Raw genomic sequence first — 9,454 nt, 5'->3', positions numbered from 1 at the left:
TTTCTTTCTTCTTTCTCAACATCAATTGTCCTCATGTGTCTTTAAAGCTGAAGCATGGTGAGCTGTGGAGGCCCACCCACTTTCGCTGGCCTGCAGTCACATTGTCCTGTGAGTGACAGTGTTGTTGCTGGACCCCCAGAGGAAAAGCAGTAGGAATAGAACAGCCTTATATAGTCCCTCTGGCTGCTCAAGAGCCCAGGGTACCACACAGCCATTATGTCAATGGACACATAATAAACATAATTAAACATAATATGTCATTTTATGTCAAGAGGACTACGGATGCAAGTTAGCTCACAGCTAAATCCGGTATATTAACTGTCACCATACTTTGTATAAGTGACTGTTCATTTGATGTGCAATGTCCTGACTAAATAAAGATCTATCTATCTATCTATCTAATAACTATACAAAACTGACTAACTTTTCAGCTTTAACTTCTTCTCATTCTCGTTGGACACTTGACAACCCAACATATTTCCCAACGCGCGCTGTTGAGTGTAACTGGCCACGGTCCCGTTAACTTCCAGATTATTCAGTGTGACTCTTAAATCAAGTTCAAAGATACCAATCAGAATTCTCCTCATGTTACTCCTCATCGAGATCATCAGATTACACATGGATGCGTGCCGGCGGCGCTGCTATTTTAAATTAGTCTTCTTCTTCTTTTCTTTTTTTTTGATTTCCAAAGTGTCTCTCAACGTCCAGGCCTGTCTTTAACGTGGGGGGGGGGGGGGGCTGATGCAGTGACTCTGCTTATTATAAGGCCTGAATACCCCCCCCGCCCGCCCCCCCTCCACTACCAGCCTATGGTCCTGAATACCCCCCCCCCCCCTTCACTAGCTGTCTATAGGCCTGATTATCACCCTCCACTATGAGCCTATAGGCTTGATTATAATACCCCCTTCCACTATCAGCCTATGGACATAATTACCCAACTCCACTACCATCCTATGGGCTTGATTGCACCCCCCCTCCCTCCACTATGATCCTATGGGCCTTGATTATCTCCCTCCACTACCAATCTATAGGCTTGATTATACTGTAATACCCTCCTCCACTAGCAGCCTATGGGCCTTGAATACCCGCCTCCCCTGCCAGCCTATGGGCCTGGTCAGGGACACACGCCAGCGTGAGAGCCCACCACAGCTGCTGGCTCACAGCCGGGGGCCGCGGGGGACAAGGATGAGGCGCGCGGGGTGGGGGGGAGCGTGTGCTCTAAAAAAGCACAAGTAACTAGCCTTGAGAACCGATGGTTCTGGAGCCTAATGACCCATAGGGCATCTCCTGTTTCCGTAGCGTGAGGCAGCTTGATGTACAAGTACACCCCCCTGGACATGACGCTGGTATTACCCCCCCCCCCCTGATTCTGATTTTCTGATTATTATTTTTTTAAAAGATGACAAGAATATTTTGTCTAGAAGCTTTGCACCATCAGATATTAGCGAGTTGTTTGTCCGAGCTTTCTGGCTGTAGTGACTTTTGCTGTGATATGATTGGACAATTTCTATTTTGGGGCGTGGCTTAGCGTGTTACTGCAAATGCTTTGGAACTTTCACAACTCTTGAAGAACAACAACAGGAGACCTTCAGAACACGTTCTTAGAATGATTACACAACAATGCGCTCCCTTGGCTACCAGTTCTACCCCACTGACACCACTCGCTACCACACCACTCGCTACCACACAACCAACCAATTAAGGACCCCAATTGAAATAAGCCAGTGGCTTTCTTGGGTTTTTATCCTGTTAGTTGACCTTGTATGTAATATGTACTTTCATGTACCTACTTCTGCAAATCTTCTAATAAAGTTTTCAATCAATCAATCAATCCTCTACCCCCTCCACTGAACTACCCCAGGCTCATGTTCGTTTCATCCATCTTCTATCTCTCTATGACCTTCCAACATACTGTAGCGAACAGCGGGGCAGAGTAGCAGCGTACCCCAAGCGGGGATCGAACCCACGACCTCCCGTTCCCCAACCGGCCGCGCTAACCACAACACCAAGAGAGTTAATTAACTCCCTTGGCGGAGCTGCTAATGAGCCTTATACAGGGTCGTTGCGCTATCCCCTCCCTTCGGAAGAGTGCGTACTCATGCTTCACTGGGCACCAAGTCTGTCACCTCCCTCACTTCAAAATGAAGAAAGACATACAAACATATCGATAGGCGCTAGTCCAGGATGTGATGCTGAACTACTGTAATTTAATCTCGCTACCAGCTTGGTCATAATTCTCTTCACTGACATCAAAAATAGTGACCTTTTAAATGTGTGGTCGCTAACCTTCCAGGCATTTTCCTCTTACTCAGTTACATGGTCATTTGTACAACCAGACAACTTTATTGACTCCAGAGCCAAGACATACGATACCATGTTGGTATTTATAGTATATGCAGAATATGTACAATTAGTCATGTTTATCAGCTTGTCTCTGAGATGTTATCGTCTAATGGAGCTTCTAACTAGCAGGCAAACTGGAGGTAGTCGCTCTATGAGTAGAGGGCTGCAAGGGAGTTTTCCTGGATGCACAGTGTACAGGTTTTTCGCCCTTGCTTGCTTGTGTGTTCTGTCATTGTGTGGTTTTAAATGTCCATCTTAGTTGTTGCTTTATCTTCTCTGCTCTCTGTGAAGCGCAGTGTGAGAAATGCGCTATACAAATACAACTTAATTTGATTTGATTTGATCTAACTGTGATCATATTCATAGACTCTATAATCAGTGGCCCTATATTAGGTCAACTTCATGCTATATACCATCTCTAACCCTCTGCTGTTACAGCTTTACCTTAAAACCAGGACACAGCCACCGCTCAGAAGGCTCAACACAGCCACAGCTTCTCAATATAACCTTTTAAGCCGGATGGGCCTATACATTTATGTTATTTACGAATGCCAAAAATATTGATCATGATAGTCTATGTATAACTACAGTAAATGGCTCTGGCATTGAGAGAGTCTCTTGGTATCTGGATTGATCATAAACTTCAATTTAAGTATCATATTGATAACCTTGTCACCAAGCTGCATCAGAAGGTTGGCTTTTTGTACAGAAACAGATCCTGTTTTCCTTTTTTGTCGTACAGAAAAATAATTGTGGAAGCAACTTTCCTGTCTGTCTTGGACTGTGGTGGTGTGATGGTGTGACATGCTGCGTCTTCAACTCTAAAGCCACTGGACTCAGTCTGTCACTCTGCCCTTAGATTTATCACAGGTGCTAATTACAACACTCAGCATTGTGTTGTATATAACATGGTTGGTTGGTCATCCCTGGAAATTAGTCGTAATCTGTTTATTTATAAGGCCCTTCTTGGGAATTTGCCACCGTACATTTCTTCACTGTTAAATCAGAATCTTGGCCCTTACCTCACCCGATCAGATGACTGGCTTACTTTGAAAGGTCCCCTGTATGCGTACAGAACTTGGAAAGACTGCCTTCTTATTTTCTGCTCCAACTCCAACTCCTGGAACCTTCTACAAAGCACTTTTAAAATAGACTCTCTCCCATCTATTGGTCAATTCAAGGCAATAACCAGGGGCCATTGCACATCTATGTGCACCTGCTTTGATCGACCCTGGTTGAAATGTGTATTTATTATTGCTGATATTGCTCTTATTGTGTTTTTATTGTAGTACTACTATGTATGTTCATGTATTTATTGTGACGGCAGAACCGAGTCTACCTTTCTGGACTAAATAAGACAGGTGCACTGCACATTCTCCTAAACGGCTAGACCTGTCATAATGTGCCAAAACACTTTTCTGTACAATTAAACAATGTCATCTTTTCAGGCCAGGTGGACTTGCTTGTCTGTGGAAAGGTCACCTGAGTGTCCAGCAAATGTCTGAGTCATTTTGGATGTATTGTATTGTATTGTATTGTATTGTATTGTATTGTATTGTATTGTATTGTATTGTATTGTATTGTATTGCTTCAGGACCTCTAGCTCCCTCTGGTGGTCTAGGAGCAAAACAGCTGGTGGTCTTGAGTGAGAAAACAGCCCTAACCACTGTGGATGTTATGGCTAATAGCCTATAAAGTCTGTGTTCTAACTATGTGCGTTCAGTTCACCACCTTTATGCGTTGTGGAGGAGGTCACGACAGGGCTAGGCAGGACATCCATCTACAGATGATTGGCGTGGAGAAACACATCGCTAAGATTAAAGGCGCACATCAAACTTGGTATTAGGAGTATGGTAGTACGTGCTGTTCTGTTCTTGACGCGAGGGCTCAGATCCAAGCCCAGGGTTGCCAAATGGGGGGGGGGGGGGGGGGGGGGTTATTTAATTTTACAAACATCATTGGCAACAGACATACAGTTTAGGGGGCAGGAGATGGGCACCTGCCCAATAGTAATTAGCAGTTTTCTGACAATATAGGTTTTGGGGCTGGGTTTTAGGTGGATTTAGCTGTTTTAGAGGTTTTTAGACTGTGGTTAGGCTGGAAATTGTCAATCCTATCTGGCAACCCTGGTTGGAGTGACGGCGTGAAGATGCGGCTTGTTTTGATGTGTGACGCGTCTCTGTGGAAACCGGGCTGGGCTTTATCAGACTGGGGGGGGGGGGGGGCTGGTGAAGCTATGACATCATCCTGATATTCACACCAGTGTTGGATCCAAGGAGGCAGAAATGGGAGCCTTGACCCTGAAGACAGCTGGACGGCATCCCTACTCAGGCACACACGCACACATGTCCTCTCCCCTACACACCCTGTTACTGCCATCAACCGACCAATCATGTGCCGGATATATATATATATGTGTGTGTGTGTTGCGTCATCCTATTACTCTGTGATTGACAGGAATGTGTTTTGTCTATTATTACTGAATTATAAAGTACATATTTACATATATACAACATATTTGCTCACCCATGTAAATGTGGAATACAGACCACATATCCAACTGACCATAATAACCAATAGCAACATACTGTATCCCATATTCTCTGGGGGGTACAAGTTGCACACATTTCACAGATCGAGGACAAATTGGGGGAGAGAGAGAGAGAGAGAGAGAGAGAGAGAGAGAGAGAGAGAGAGAGAGAGAGAGAGAGGGGGGGGACTAGGGGGGGGGGGGGGTGCTTGGTGGTGGGGCTGCCTCGCCTATTCAGTGTTAGAGGAAACACTGGCCCACACCACCACGTACACAATCACACACTCAATTCCCCAAGGGAGAGCAGTTGAATTGATTATTATTGTTAACTGTGAAACTGCGTGTGTGTGTGTGTGTGTGTGTGTGTGTGTGTATGTGTGTGTGTGTGTGTGTATGTGTGTGTGCGATGTACCCAGCATCGTTCTTCTTCAAGATCCCCAGCACGGCCTACGCGCTTCTCACCAGCGTCAACATCCTCAGAGGCATCAACAGCAGTGTGTCCACCATGGTAAACGGACTGACTTATATAGACTGACTTATATAGACTGACTTATATAGCGCCTTATTCCAAAGCGCTTTACAATGGCCTCTCATTCACACATTCACACACCAATGCCTAGGTTTAGCTTTTTTTCTTTCTTTTTTTTTAAATTACATTTTTGACCTTTAGGATTCTTCACTTTTCTTCTTCTTATTATTTATTTTTTTACATTTCTACTTTTTGGAACAAGAGAATAACTTTTTTCTTTACATTTAGTAGACACTTTTATTCAAAGTACATTGTCTATACATCAGTAATCGCAAGACAGAATATCTACACTAGGACCAGGGGCCATTGACACATAATGCACAGTTATCGATGCAGATTAAATGCAAAGAGTTACAGTAAGTAATGGAGCAAGTTTCTTTTGACAGAGTAGGGTGGGCTTCCTAAATAAGGAAACCTGCTAGACAAATACTAAAAGAGCAAATTTTCCATAACTGAAGACAATGACCAGGTGGTGTGTCTGTTTAACACACAGCAGCCTGGGTCATGGTTCTGCATGGGGCTGGTTGTGGGCGGGGTTTATGCAAATGAGAAGAACCTTACTCAGTGGAGGACCAATGGAATGGCTCTAAAAGAGAAGACTCCTCCCACCAGGTACTCCAGCCATGCTAAAACAAATACGCCTAGAGTCCCAAAATGATGTCAGTCTATATCGCAAAGTTAACCATGCAAGGCGCAAGCTGCTCACTGGGAGCAATTTGGGGTTCAGTGTCTTGCCCAAGGACACCTCGACATGTGGCCAGCCAGGTTTCGAACCGCCGATCTGGCGATCATTAGACGCCGGCTCTACTTTGTGCGCCACAGCCGCCCCCCACTCAAGTTCAAGCACTTTTGTTGATGTTGTTTGATCTCTGTGTCAAAACAGTTACTAATAGATGCATCGAGGCAGCTGGATGTTGCAGACAGGCAGAGGAATGCTGCGGAGGAGCTGCAGAGGGCAGCAGAGAGGCAGCTGGTTTCTGCAGACAGGCAGAGGAATGCTGCGGAGGACCTGCAGAGGGCAGCAGAGAGGCAGCTGGATGTTGCAGACAAGCGCGGGAATGCTGCGGAGGAGCTGCAGAGGGCAGCAGAGAGGCAGCTGGTTTCTGCAGCAAAGAGACTGCCGCATGCTGCAAAGAAGCAGCTGAATTGAGACATCTGCTACCCCCAGCACTGCGTCTCCTGAGACACCCGCTGTTTCCCCTTTAATGTGTCCCCCAAGACTTCTACTGCCCCCCTTGTACTGTTTCTCTGGGGGAAAAAAGTTTTTCCTTCTATCACGGAGACTGCCAATGGCCCCTGGCCTGAGCTAGATTACTCTTCCTGCTATGACTGGTGGATTGATGATTTTGATTGATTGATTGAAAACTTTATTAGAAGATTTGCAGAAGTAGGTACATGAAAGTACATATTACATACAAGGTCAACTAACAGGATAAAAACCCAAGAAAGCCACTGGCTTATTTCAATTGGGGTCCTTGATTCACTTTCTTAGTCAAATGTATTGATTGTAAAGTCGCTTTGGAATAAGTGTTTTTTATTGGTTTTTATAAAAACGCAACACCGTGTATACAATCAATTAATCAAACAATCAGACATTTAAGACATTACATTCAACAACAACCAACATTAAACTAACTAAAGTGCTCAGTGTTCAGTGTATTGTCCAGTGTAGTGTAATGTTCAGTGTTCAGTGTTCAGTGTCCAGGTTCCAGTGTCGGTAGGAGGCAGGGGTAAAAAACCTGTTCGCTGTGCATCCGGGAAAAAATTCCCCTGCAGCCCTCTAGTTGTAGAGCGACTACTATCCAGTTTGCCCACCAGTGCAAAGCCTGGAATAGGTGTAACAGAGTTGGGAATGTATGTTTAGCTGTGGTGAATGTAGATGAGTTTCGCCGTGCTTTGAGCAGCCCTGGTTGTTGTTGGAGCCCCCCTTTGGAGTTTGGGTGTACTGCAGGTCTGCACGTTCTTTGTCCTTCTCTTGTTGCCGTACTTGCGGTGGTGCGTCAGAACATGGCCGCCACCTCAATGGGTATGTGCGCTATGTAAAATGCTCCTCGTGTTTTGTTGTTTGTATGAAGAATCTTGTAATGTAGGGTGAAGGTGTTGGTGTAGTACTGTGCTGTTTGTTTTTACATGTATTGTGATGATGTGATGTATTGTGATGATGTGAAACAGAACATTTATTGTATGTTGTTTTGAACATGCAGATTCACAAGCAGACCAGAGAAGAATTGTGTTCTATATGTCTTCTCTGCAGGTATGTCGCTCCACATGTTGTTTGTAATTGTTATTTGTAATGTTTGAGGGAAGTTTGTGTTCTTTCTGTGAACAAATTGTCCTGATGTGAAATGTACATAGACGGTGGTGGTAGAACATGGCCGCCACCTCAATGGATTCACAAGCAGACCAGAGAAGAATTGTGTTCTATATGTCTTCTCTGCAGGTCAAATAAACGAATTAAATGAAAGAAGTTTGGCTGTTTGACCATCGTTACACTGGTGCCGTGACACGTCGATCTCAAGATCAGCTGAACGCCGATCTCCGTGGATGCTGCGTGGATGCCAGGTCTTAGTGTGATAGATCAAGTGTGGTCAGAGTATTATAGTAAATGGTCATTCAGTCTGAGGTCTGTGATTATATCAGTTTAAAAAGTGCTTTGATTGTTTTGGTTTTTATGTCCTGCTGTAACTTTATATATTTTTTAAACATTATTATTATTATTATTTTTTTCATTCAGTAATATTACACAACGCAAGTCTGTACCACTATGGCTCAGAGGCCAGGTTTTAATGATGAGATTTTTGCCAGTCCAGTGTTGCCTATGGGGAGGGGTGCATGGGGGGCATGTCAGAGCAGAGCAGACAGTGCTGTCATAGACATTGACAGTGCTGTCAATAGTAGGGAGGTGGGGTGTTCCCAGTTGTTTACTGACAGTGGTAGAGGCACAGGGTCAGGTCAGGACCCAGGTTGTGCTGCTGTCGGACAGTTTACAGGGGAGGCTCCTCCCACATCCACACCCAGTGTTAATGACACTGAAGCTCTTCATCACCTTTCAGACATGATGGGTCAGCTAGGTGCTCAGATTGGCGAGTCCATTGTAACCAAGTTAATTTCAGCTGGTGTAGTTCACTCAAGTAGTATGAGCAGTGCACACCTCAACTGCACATCGCCTCCAGATCCTGTAACTGATCCTAATGTTGTTAGACAGGAGGTTCCGTGCGTTACTGTGAATGTAACATCAGACAGGGAACCACCAATGTTCCGAGGTGATAGTTCTGATAAGTGTTCAGTCCAGGACTGGATTGACATGTCTAAAGCTTATCTGAGAAAGCAGAAATGTCCAATGCATGAACAGGCTGAGGAGATACTGGCAAGGCTGATGGGTAAGGCAAAGGATGTTGTGAGGGTTGGTTTGCGAAGCGATCAGACACTTGATGTGAAGCAGAACCCTGATCTCATCTATGATATCCTTCTCAAGTACTTCAGTGATGTGTCATCATGCCTCCCGTTGTCAGATTTCTATGCCACTCTACCCAGACCCAATGAGAACCCTGTAGACTACTGGTTGAGGATCAACAAAGCAGCTGATGTAGCTGGTGAGGGCCTTCGCAGACAAGGTAGGAGGATGGAGAACGTGGGTGAAGAGGTAGCACGGATGTTTGTAAGGCATTGCCCGGACTCTGGACTATCCCGTATTCTGGAATGCAAGGCTATTGAGGAGTGGAGCTCACGAGACATACAGTTGAAGATTGATAATTATCAGAGAGAGCTGAGAGCCTCTGGCAGGACCGGTAGTTTTGTGCCATTGAAGAGCCATGCCACCGCCCTCCACACTGTGCAGTCTCATCCAGAGCCTTCGATTCAGTCTGTGTCTGAGCAGTGTTCCACCCAGTACCCCCCTTCTCCTGCCCATAGTCCAGTGTACCACACACAGTGTCCGCCTTCTACCCTCATTCCTTCCCAGGACCATGCTTTAGGCCAGCTTCCGTGCCACTCCTCCGCGACTGCTGTGGCCCAGAACACTCAGCAATCTGAAGACAGGATTCTTGCTCGCA

This window comes from Nansenia antarctica (genome assembly GCF_963989245.1).
Source record: "Nansenia antarctica genome assembly, chromosome: 4".
Taxonomy (NCBI): Eukaryota; Metazoa; Chordata; class Actinopteri; order Argentiniformes; family Microstomatidae; genus Nansenia; species Nansenia antarctica.
This window is presented reverse-complemented; position numbering follows the sequence as displayed.